This window comes from Gallus gallus, chromosome 14 (assembly GCF_016699485.2).
Source record: "Gallus gallus isolate bGalGal1 chromosome 14, bGalGal1.mat.broiler.GRCg7b, whole genome shotgun sequence".
NCBI classification, from domain to species: domain Eukaryota; kingdom Metazoa; phylum Chordata; class Aves; order Galliformes; family Phasianidae; genus Gallus; species Gallus gallus.
In genome coordinates this window covers 2307904-2319935 of record NC_052545.1, presented here as the reverse complement: position 1 = coordinate 2319935, position 12032 = coordinate 2307904, and the positions used below count along the sequence as shown (strand labels likewise).

At 45.1% G+C, this 12032-nt stretch overlaps 2 protein-coding genes across 6 annotated transcripts in view; one reads left to right on the top strand and one right to left on the bottom strand.

Moving 5' to 3' along the window:
• C7orf50 (C7orf50 homolog) overlaps positions 1–12032 on the top strand; it is a 95136-nt gene that overhangs the window by 58378 nt on the left and 24726 nt on the right. The window lies entirely within an intron of this gene.
• The window catches only part of GPR146 (G protein-coupled receptor 146), a 35743-nt gene that overhangs the window by 23303 nt on the left and 408 nt on the right, over positions 1–12032 (bottom strand). The gene's annotated exons all lie outside the window — the stretch shown is intronic.

The window sequence follows — 12032 nt, the reverse complement described above, 5'->3', positions numbered from 1 at the left end:
TGGCTGAATTGATGGGAGAGTGACTGAATCACTGTGGTGTCAATGGCTGTATTTACATTTTTGAGGTGAACTGAGGCTCCCAAACAAAATTGTGTGTTGATCTGAAGGTAAAAACACACAGCTTCCTTCTCACTGACAGCGTCAGGCATGCTGGGTGAAAGCTGAAGCAGAGCATTCCCAGTATGAAGTATCTGATACGTAACGAGATGCTGTGACAGATGTCAGTTCGGGTTGTTGCTGCACAGTGTGGTGGTTTTGGCACACTGCATTATGCTCCATCGCTTGGGTTAGCCAGGATGCATCTGCTTCTTTGTGCAGTGGGAAAAGTGATGCAGAGCGTGTAGGTGAGTGAGCTGCAGCCACACGAGGGGGGGATGTGTGGCTGCTCAGAGCGTGGGCAGCATTTTGGTGTGCTGATGGAACTTATCTAAAGGAGAGGCATGAAGTAAAGCACTGATTTACCTTTTTCTTACAGTAAAATAAAAATAAATAAGTAAATTCATGGAATCATAGAATTGCTCAAGTTGGAAAAGACCTCAAAGATCATCAAGTCCAACCGCAACCTGACCATACTGCCCTAACTCTAACAGCCCTCCTCTAAGTCGTGTCCCTGAGCACCACGTCCAGACGGTTATTAAGCACGTTCAGGGATGGTGACTCAACAATTAAAGAGGTTTAAGCATTTTATCTTGGATAAATGAATGAACCCATGATACCAAATGTGTGTTTTCCCCTAAAAAGAAAGGTTAATTAGTTCAAGGGTACTTTACTGTGACTGAATGTTGAGAGAAACTGAATATTTGCAAAGCAGTGTTGTAAGATAGCATGCTGCACCAGCTCCAGGTCTGCAGGCCATCCAGCACAGCGCTGCTCGCACTGTACTTCTTTTTAATGCCTGAAACGTTCTCCATGTGTGGTTTTGCACCCCCCTTTATTTTTTTCCCAAACAGCACGAGCCCTATCACTGGGTCTGATTTAGAGTTCACTGCTCCCACCAATTGTCTGATGGACCCACGTGTTCACAAAGCATGGCTGTGGTACTCAGAGAGCATTGCCCCAGCCTCCAAGCTGCACTGCTCTCATTCATCCTCCCTGCTTAAAAGACAGAAGGAGAAGCAGCTCCGTTTGCGGTAGATGTGATGTTGCTGGCATTGCTGCCCAGCACTGTGTCTGTGTGGTGTCGGAGCCCCTGTGTCCCCTGATGGGGAGTGGAGCTGGGGCTGTGTCAGGGCAGCCTCGTTTGGCATTGGTTTGTGTGGCAGGAGACCTTTGGTAATTAAGTCGCCTGTGTGTTCTGCACAGTGCTTAATTCCTGCGCTGTGCGATCGGATGAAAATAAATCAGTAGCAATTGCTTGGCAGCAACCTCCTGCAATCATTTGCTCTGAAGAAACTCAGCCCGCGGTAGCACGAAGTGAAGGAAGGGGTCTGGCGAGGACATGAAACCTTTCTTTTTTTAATGTTCTCGTGGGATCTTTCACTTCCACACAGGCGAGCGCCCGGCTGGCCCCGCACCCGTGATGTAACCCTGCTGTCCGAAGGCTGGCCCGGCTGCGGGGTGTCACAACCTCCGTTTCCTTGGCTTAGGTTTGCAGTCTGACCGTATGGTTCAGATGAACCACGACCGCCCTCGCTTTAACGTGATGTATTTGGTTTGAAAATACCATTGTGCGCTCCGAGTTTGAGCTCCTAAGCAAATGAAGCTGATTTGCACTGATGAATGGGGAACACTTACCAGCCTGATTAAAGATAAAAAACCTGCAAGGAAAGCTGGCACAATTTTTAACTCGTTGGTGCCAGTGGAAATACTTCATTAACGGAACCTCATAAAGAAACACAGAAGATTTTTAAGTAAGAGGGGTGTTCCCGAAGCTGAGTGTAGCTCTGCAAACAGTACTTGTAAGAGCAATTGCACGTGCTCACGGAGGTGCTGCTGCAGACAGGTTTCAGCACAGAGGCTGAGGAGCAGGGATGGCTCTGTGTTCAAAATGTGATTTCATGTGGGCTCCTGTTCTTGTGCAGCTTACAGACAGCCTTCTGGATCTGAAGGAAAGCCAACTGGATTTGTATAGATGCTTATCGTATTCCCTGGCCCTGTTCAAATCAGCGGAAAATATTAAGGCTGACAAGCCTGGCTTGAAACGCTTCTCAGTATTTTTCTGCTAGATTACAGCGTGCAGAGCTCAGCCCAGGCACTGGTTTGCAGTCTCTGGAGCAGCAGGCTTGCTGCCCTGGGTGCTGCACTGTAGCCGCATGTGTCTGCTCTGCACCCATACAGGCACAGTTGGGCAGGGGGTTATTTCTTGTTGGTTTGTTGTTCCTTATCTAGGAGCAGCTGAGTCCTGGGAAGGCAGGTGGGAGAAGTGCTGTGCCCTCCAGATTGCTCCAGAAAGGATGGGGTGCTTTAAAAATGTCAGAGGAGAGAGCTGGCTTTGTGTCTGGCGTTGGTACGTAGCACCAGTAGAGGTGAGGACTGCAGGTGGGAGGCAGAAGATGGGATGGAGCATGCTGCACTGCTCTGAATGGAGAAGCACTGAAGGGAGATGGGTTGAGTGTTACAGTGAACAGAAGAAGCAGATTTCACAATGAGGTGGAAGTGGTGCAGCACAGTGTTGCTACACAGGTTTCGTTGGCCCACCCCTTTGTTTTGACATATATATGCTAAAGCTATTGGGGAGGCATGAAGGCCAGGTGAGTGCTTCAGACCTGTAGTATTCCAGATTCACTGCTACGCTTTGAAGCCTGAGCTTGGTGCTTGGTATTTCGTTTGGAGCTTCACCATTCCGTGTTTAGTTCTGCCCTGCTGGCCGTTTCCCTGGTTTTCCTTGTAGAGCTCCAGAAAGCACCGCTGAAGGCAAATGCACGTAGAATTTGTGCAGAGCCTGGACCTCTCAGTTACCCGTTCTCCTTTTGTCTGCAGCGGGCCTGGTTTCCTCAGTGCTGATATCTAGCATCTTAACGTCACATCTGTAATTAATACAGCTGCTTTAGAAGCAAAGACATTTGCACTGTGTTACACTGAGTGGCACTCGGCATGTTTTTAATGTTCCCTATCTGTGCACGTACGGATTATGATAGTTGAATTGAGGATTTGCAGTATGCCAGGTCTCACATTCCAGGCCTGTTTGTTTCCAGAGCTGTACACAGAGCTTAGCCTGGGTCATACATTTCTGTAGGTGAAATGGAGGCTGATTAGAATTTTAATACTAAGGAAGGAAATGGTCTTGGGTAGTGCACTACGGAGCAGAAGAGGCCTTCTGTTAATACACAAGAGTATTACTGTTTTCTTAAACTTTGCCTTGCTACCCAATTCCTGCCTGTGCCTAGAAATCATAACTCTGAGGCCCCATTTGATAATGCTCAATGTAATCCTTGTCCTACTTTACATCATTTCCAGTAGTTAATATTATCTCACTTATAAAACTGCTAGATAATATCCTCGTGCAGCTGAATGACAGGCAGTGCTACAAGCTGTTGTGGATGAACAGAGCCGCGATGCTGTATCACATTGGCCCACATTGCTTGTGTCTCTCTTTAAATTAGATGAAATCTTGGAGATTGGATGAAATCAGTGGGCTTTTCTCATGAAATGCTTTTGCAGTGACTCTGTGTTCCTCCCTTTGTGACATAAACGGAGCTCCCAGTGTTGTAAGATTGCTGTGTGTCAGCGTGTGCTGCCCGTGCTTGTTGCACATTTATGGCAGCGTTACCACCGAGCGCCGAGTCCCATTCTGGCGTTAGGACATGAGAACTGATGCTTGTCCCTCGGTATTTCGGAGTGTGTCATTAGTGTGCTGCAGCCAATCATTTTCTTACAAGGGGAATGAAAACCGTTCCCTTCTTTAGATGCTATGTGTGTATTTATAGGCCCATAATGCCCAAATAGGGTGGTAAGAGTTGGCTGCTGCTCCTGTTGGCTTCTGTGGTTTTGTTTCATTGTCCAGAAGAAGTGACAACGTTCTCAGCTCCATAACACCCATCAGTGTGGTTTGTCTGATGAAGAGTGCTGTCTGGCTCTTGACTTTGTCCTTTAAACGTTAGAAGTTGTCCTCTATCATGAAGGACTTCTATGTGCCATTCTCACACCTTCAGAACATCACAGCAGTGGCGCTCAGAGCAGTGCTTGTCCCACTCAGTGGTTTCTGGACAGTGTTGTGCAAGTCGCTTCAGGTTGCTTCCCTGTTTCTTTGATGGCTTTTGTCACGAGTTTGAGGTGCACGCCTGATGTGCCTTCCATACTGTGTTCCATTAGGCACGTTTGATTTCGCAGCTAAAAGGGCTGAAGGCTAAATGCTCTTTCTGTACGTGTGCGAGGTGTTTTGCAGCCTCGTTTGTTTAAATTCTGGTTATCAGTCTGGAGAAAGAGCCGCAGAAATGCTGCAAAACCTGTCATCTTTGCAGTGGATTTAGTGGCTTCTCCTTTGCAACGCTTGTTGTGTGTAGATTTTTGCACGTTAGCCAAAATAAGACTGCTTTTATGACTTAGCTTCCAAATGTGTTGAAAGCGTATGTTGCCACGTTATTTATTGTACAGCACTCAAATAACTTCATATACCGAACATATGCTAAACCAGAGCTCATAAATGGCATCTCCCTCACTCTAGCTTTTAAAGTATTTCTTAAACAGAAAGAAAGACACGGAGCTCTTGGAGTGGGTCCAGAGGAGGGCCACTAAGGTGATCAGAGAGCTGGAGCAGCTCTCCTATGAGGAAAGGTCGAGGGAGCTGGGCTTGTTTGGGGAAGAGAAGGATCCAGGGAGACCTCATTGTGGCCTTCCAGTACTTGAAGGGAGCGTATAAACAGGAGGGGGAACGGCTCTTTATGAATGTGGATAGTGAGAGGACAAGGGGGAATGGTTTTAAACTGTGGCAGAGGAAGTTTAGGTTGGATATTAGGAAGTTTTTCCCCCAGAGGGTGGTGACGCACTGAACAGGTTGCCCAAGGAGGTGTGGATGCCCCATCCCTGCAGGCATTCAAGGCCAGGCTGGATGTGGCTCTGGGCAGCCTGGGCTGCTGGTTGGCGACCCTGCACGTAGCAGGGGAGTTGAAACTGAATGATCTTTGAGGTCCTTTTCAACCCAGGCCATTCTATGATAAATCTGAAGCCCTACAGCTTGTGTCCTGCTTCAGCTGCTGAACTTGGTGAAGGACACAGACCAGATACTATGCTTTGGCAGGGCTATGGACATGACTTCTATCTGACCCTGCTGCAGCACAAGAACCATTCAGCCTGCTTTGACTGTCATCCAAATACAACCTCATTCTAAAACTCTAAAATGAAACTAGGAAATAGTAAGGCTTCCACTATGGGGGATGAATTTCAGAAGCCTTTAGAGTCCCGTATGCACTTTGAAATAAGTGATGTTTCTGACAGCCCTCAGTGTGGGACTGAAAGCAGATATTTTATTTAGAAGGCAGGCAGTGGTTTTTGCCATTGTGCTTTCTTGTTGGGTCATAAACTTCGCATAGATTTTAACACGAGTATTGCTGCTGATGTGTATTCCTTTCACCTCCGTGATGTGTTTTACTTTTTTATTTCATATTTTATATATTTTAGCATAGCTGTTCCTCCCTGATAGAGCACTTCTGTTCCTAAAGCATTTCATTTCACCCTGTCAGGCATCTTCACAACAGCCTGTTGGAAGGGTCTGGCTCAGACCAGCTGAACACCTTTAGGGTGTGATGACCTCAGCCTGAATTTGGCCCTGTGTTGCTTGAGGGGCAAAAAGTCCTTTTGAAACAATTTGTTCTCTTTCTAAATAGGTAACCAGCCCAAAGCAGTTCAAATATTTGTTCAACCCTTCAAATATTGGTTTAGGTTTATAAAACAAATTAACCTAATGTTCAAAGAATTAAACATTTTGTACCTGAATGCTTCTCTGTGTCATTGGTCCTATAGCAATGACCCTCAGTACTTAGGTCAAAATGAAAGAGCCCTCTGATGACAGCAAAATGCTTTTGCAACTGGGATGAATCTTATCACTTATTGGCTGCATGCACACTGAAATAGTGCAGTGGTATGTTTGAATTTCAGTGGTTTCACTCGGGAAGGCCTGGTCAAATTATAGTGCTCTATGTGAGGTAATGTGAGGCATGTTTTCATGCAGCATAAAATGCAGAAGCTGAGCAGTGCCTGCTATGAATTCAAGTGGCTAAAAACCTGACAGCTCCCATCGGAGTCTGTCTGCTTCCGCTGCTGTTTGTTTCCTGGATGTGGTTTGGAGCTGTGGATGGCAGGAAGTCGTGGTGTGTGCCGAGTGGGGGGTAATGGCTCGAGCAGCCCGAGCACATCTGAACGGAGAGAAGAATGGAGCGAGCAGCTCACCCAGCAGGGCTGAGAGCAGGGGGGGACCCACCTTGTGTGGGAATAATTTCAGTGCTGTGAGAAGGGGAAATCCGTACACCTAAAGACCTATAAATAGCTATATTGGTTATCTGCTGTTGATGTTTGAATTTACTTGCTTGCGTCTGCCAGAAAAATAGCTTTTTCAAAATGTAGTTGTAGCAGAGGTATTTGATCCTTGTTGTTCCATTCCTGTTGCAAATGCTTACCCACTGAAATGCAATTGCAAGGGTAAGAAAAGAGTTGGATTGGATTCATGATAGACTGATTCTTGTTTTGATTTTTTTTTGAATTTGAATGCCAAAAGATCTGTGGTTATTGGGGTTGGCAAGCAAAAAGTCATCACTTCCTTGTGCTTAAAAGGAAGGATACACATGGCAACGTTAAATATTTTACACTTCTGTTTCTCTCAAGGAATGGTGTCTTAAGCAGAGGGTGCAGAAGTGATCCCATGAGGTGTCCAGCCACACAATTCCCCACTTACATCACCTCCTTTGGTGCTACAGCCATTCCCAGACTTCGGTTTGAAGCAGCTTTTGGTGGGTGTCGAGATTTGGTCATGGAATGGAGAGGTTGTTTGAACCCAGAGGTGTTTACAGGCTGTACCAACACTGGGGCCAACCAGGGGGAGAGGCAGGAAAGCACAGAGTGTGTCTTTTGGCAGCAGGACCACCTTATGGTGGCTTAAATAATTCCTGACACTATTACCTGAGATTCTGTTGTTCACCAAAAAGCTCTGCTTAGAGCCAGAACAAAGCAGGTGGCTGTACAACCTTTTACTTCAAGCAAAATGCACCACATCTAATTTACAAGCATATTGTTTGGGCTGCTGCTGTCACTGCATGACTGTATTTCCTCCAGTAGGTTAATGATTTCTATTAGGATATAGCACGGATATTTCAGTGTAAGGTGGGAATGGAAGAAATCAGAGCTCAGGGTAATGACATTAAGCGCTTAGGCGTACAGACAGCTTAAATGGGCTCCCAGCTGCTTAACATGTGCCCTCTGCCTGAACTCGTTTTATCACTCCGAATCTGACTTCTCTCAACATATAAAAAGTTGATGTGATTGATTGCTGGTTATACAATACTTGTCAGGGTGAACTGAATCATTGTGTATAGGTTCAAGAATATAGAAAAATAGAGCTGAAAGAAAGAATCCTGACATTTTTTCCTATTCATTAAGCTCACTTAAAGTCTCCCTTTTTGTTTGCTGGAGTTCGTGGTTGGTGGTTTTGCTAAACAGCAATCGCTGAGTGATTCAGAGAACATCTCCGCTCTTTTGTTTGGGTTTCATTTGCAGAACCAATTGGAGTTATAAAGCTGTCAGCTGAGGAACATTCTGTATGTTCTGTCACTGAGGGCCTCATGTACGCAGTTCCTATTTTCCTCTCCATTTTGTGTGCTGTTTGGGTTCTCCAGTATGTATCGCCGTGCTGCTTTGCACCAGTGGATAGAACCTGGCCATCCCTGCAGCGCCATGGCCTCCTTTGGAGCAGGAGGAGCCTTCAAAGCAATTACGAAATTCCGTTGCAGATGTAGAGGAGTGTTGTCTGAGTGGCTTTGTGCCGTTATTTAGGCTTTCTGTGGTGCAGGGTTTGCTGGGTGGAGGTGCGCTGGAGCTGTGTGAGCGCAGCCAGCTGGGGCAGCTGCAGGAACCTGCAACAGAGCTGGCTTGCAAAAAGATGTACAGAGCAAATTACTTTGGGAATGTTTGATTTTTTTTGTCTGAAGATGAATGAGCACTGCATGAAAGGAGAAAATGTCATCCTGTAATACGTTTTTTCTGGCTGAACATATGCCTGAAAGTGAGGAAACTTTGAGCTGAGGAGTTCCACCACTGGTTTATGTCTGTTACTTTGGGCAAGCTGTGGAGTTTGCCTTAAAACTGCCAACGTGAACCACACTTCCTGCCATGAAAACTGTCGGGAGCATTTGATGAATCAGAATATTATCTTTTGTTTCCAGTTGTATCTCAAAGCTGATTATAGTAAGATCGGAGGGTATAGGTACAAAAATACAATGATGTTGTAAGCACTTTCCAAGGCAGGAAAAGCATGAATCGTGGTGCTGTACATAACTTGAGAGCTGGAACTGGTCATGGATTTGCATGTTGTGCTCACATAGGGTAGAAGGGAGGTCGGCACTCCCAGGCTGGCCTGGAATTTTGTTACTGAATTAACAGAAGTCAATGGCAGATCTTGTGGGAGCATTAAGTAAATGCAGGGGATTTGTAAAGATGTAAGACGTGAAATGTTTCTGTCTTGGTAAGTTGAGAGAAAGCCGATCCTCTCCAGTTCTACCTTGCAACCTTCCAGTATGGTTTTAACTCCCAGAATTCCAAGGGAAAATACTGATTTCTAAAGGTGGCTTAAAAAATTAAAGGGGAGAAGGGAGAACCTCTTCACCTAAGCAGATTTTCTTTCAATTTAGAGATTGCAGTTTTATTTAAGGCATTTTAGGGAACATCTTGATGTTTAGCTTAATTCTCAATAGGAAGGTATAGCAGTGTAAAACCAGAGTGAGTTATAAATTCAGTTCACATAAATCATAGTGTTAACCTTATAAATATGTGTAAGTTGGTCATTATTGAAATGTAGGTGAATACAATTTTATTGTAGGATACCTTGCAAGCTGTCTTCATTTCAAAACAAACGCCAACCACAACTTGTTCTGTGCTGCATTCAGTTTTTAGTATGGAGCGTGGAAACACAAACTGCTTTTATGGAGTTTTTCTACAAGGTTTTCAACAGGTTTTAATGTAGGGTCTTAAATTATCTTCCTTTCCTTTTTTCTTTGAGACCAAACTTCATGGAATGGGATGTTCAGTGGGAACTGAACTGCGCAGGAGGTACGAGTGCAGCTTTATAGCACTTCTTCCTTAAAACAGGTTCACACAGTTGTTGAAGGTCTATTTGTGGAAATTATACATATTTTACAGGAATGACCATCTCACAGGAATTGTGAAGTGAGGCTGTTGATGATGCAGATGTTTTGTCTATAACAAAAAGTTTCTTCCTTAGTCAAACCTATTGGAATTATAAGGTAAACCACCTTTCTTAGGGATCAATACACATCTGTTCTTCATTTAAGAATTAATCTTCAGTTTCACTAGTCTTTCCTATGGATTAGGGAGAAAATGCACCTTTTCTAACTGTATATCTAGTTACATTCCATTTTTTTTGTCAGGATAGGGGCATCACGGGGAAGCTGTCACTTGAAACTGAGCAGACTAAGTATACTCGACTGAATGACTCCAGCACTGTTAACATGATCCACTAGTGTAATTAAGAAAGGAGATATCTCAAAGCTTTACAGTATTCAAGAAGTATCAGATCATGCTCATTGAAAAGGGATGGAAACATTCTTTTTTCCCAGCACAGACACAAGTTTTATGTTTCGCCCAGGGCTGCTTACCCTGGAGCTCAGCACATCCCAAGAGCTGCACTCCGTTGCTATCATCATTGCTGAATTGCAACCTCTTTGGAAGAGTCATTCAAATTGTTTCATACAATTCCAGACCTTCCCTTTTGTCAAGATGTAGATAGGAGAGAGAAAAACAAAGTGTTTGTCCTTCTGCCTATGGAACTGTTTCACCTACTCTGGTGATGGTTGCATAATCTGTTGCTGTTTTCAAAAAGCTCTTTTGCCAGTATGTTTTGCTGTATGGACAATAGGCATGTGTTATTAGGAACTCTTGACTATATTGAAGGCAGCTGAGGGTGAAGTACTTCTAATGATAAGAGGCTATCAGTGCTAGCTCTAATTCTATGATTCTAGTAGAAATGTGGGGAAGGCTCCCATTGGTCCTATCTTGTTGCATCCAGCTCAAGGAAGCAACACAGGGTTCTTCCCGATCTCCATAGTCTAAAGGAAGGGTTTGAAAGGCTGGGTCACAACTCAGTGAATCTGCTTAAATACTATTGCCACAACTGAGAACTATGGGCAAATCTTGCTCTGTGGTGTGGCAGCTACAGTGTCTGTGTTTGCTTAAATCTTCTGAGAAAATGCATGATGCTTTTTTTCTCTGTTGTGTGCTTGAAAAGAACATGTTTTGTTAACAATGTTAGGGAATCTCAGACCACTTTACCTCTGAAAATACTGCTATGAACAAATTACCCTGCGCTCTGCTGTAAAGGTGATGTTTATGTATTCTGTTGGGAGGCTGATGGGGAGGAATATCATTAGGACTTGAATGATGTGCATTGTCTGTCCCACCCAAGCTTTTCTTTTTTGAGATTTTAAGAAAAGACTTCAGTGGGTTCCTCTGCATAAGGATAAATTTAGCCCTGAGAGCAATGGAAAGCAGTCCTGCAGGTTGGGGGGCTGCGGTTGCTCTGACACCTTCAGCGGGTGCTGGGATTTCTGCAAGGGATCTCTGCAGGGACAGGCAGAGCACAGAGCAGGTGCTGAAAACTGTGATAATACAGTGAACCGTGGGCCTGTGGGTGTATCCCAAAAGTCAGAAGGGACCATTTTCTATTCTGAATCACTACTTCGGGTTTTTTTGTTCTTAATTTTCTTACTTATTTATGACTGTGTTTTGCAGAGTACAAAACTGGACTGATAAAATCAATTGAAAAACTTATTGGTGTTTAAGGATTGCCCCTGCAACGTTCGTGCTATAAAAAAGTTGGGGCAAACTTCTGTGCAAAAATACATCCTAGTCACAGAGATGTTCTCTACATCACTTTTAAAGTGTGGGTCTTATTTACATTTCCATGTAAAATCCACTCACCCCTAAAAGGCTGTTTTGCAGGGATTGAGCAGAGCTGCACCTGCCCTCATACAGATGCACTTGCTGAGCTCCGGCCTTACACCATGCCTTGTGGCACTGCAGTGGGAGGCATGGGGAGGGCTGTCAGTCTGTCAGACCTTGTGCCTGCCTGCCAGGGGATGGAGGCTCTGCAGGTTCCTGCTGCTTGGCCATCCCATTGAGCTCCTGCCATCACTGGGAAAGAGCCGGAGCCACCACCATTTTTGCTGACCTAGCAAGAGGCAAGCTTTGATTTCAGCCTCTGTGTCTCGCTGGTGTCTGGGTAGATGATGTTATTTAAAGCTGACCAAGAACCTGTGAAGGAGTGAGGGGTCTACAGTCATGATCTGTGTCTTTCCCTTTTTTGTAGGGCTAATCTATAGGAAAACGGCATGCACTGAATTCGTGGTAGGATATACAAGTATTGGGTAAACCTACGTTGGTCATCCCTGGACAATGTGCCCCAAAGCCCCTTTGGCTCTATTAAAAGATGGTTACAAACTCCTTTTCAATATAATAACCCAAGAAACCCATGTGCATGCAAGTTGCTGTAGTTCATGGTACAAACCAGCACATGGAGCTCGGTGCAAGTACAGAGTGTGTGGCTGCTATGGTGATTAAAATACATAAATAACAAAGATAAGTATGGACCCCATTAGAAATTCATTACTGGCAGCCTCAGCACGGCTGCGTCCCATCGCCGCGAGCAGCCCAGGGCTGCGCTCCAGTGCGGGGGTTACGCAATGGCCCCGCACTACCTTGTCAGCGAGCAAATCCGACCCCAAACTGGCAAACAAAGGGCTTTTGTGCACGTTTTGTAGCTCAGTGAGGATCGGCGGCCCCACGCAACTTTCCAGCAGGACGAGTTTAGTGCTGGCACACCTGGGAGGGGACCAGGAGGGACGCGAGGTGCGGAGGTCCCGGTCCGATACTGG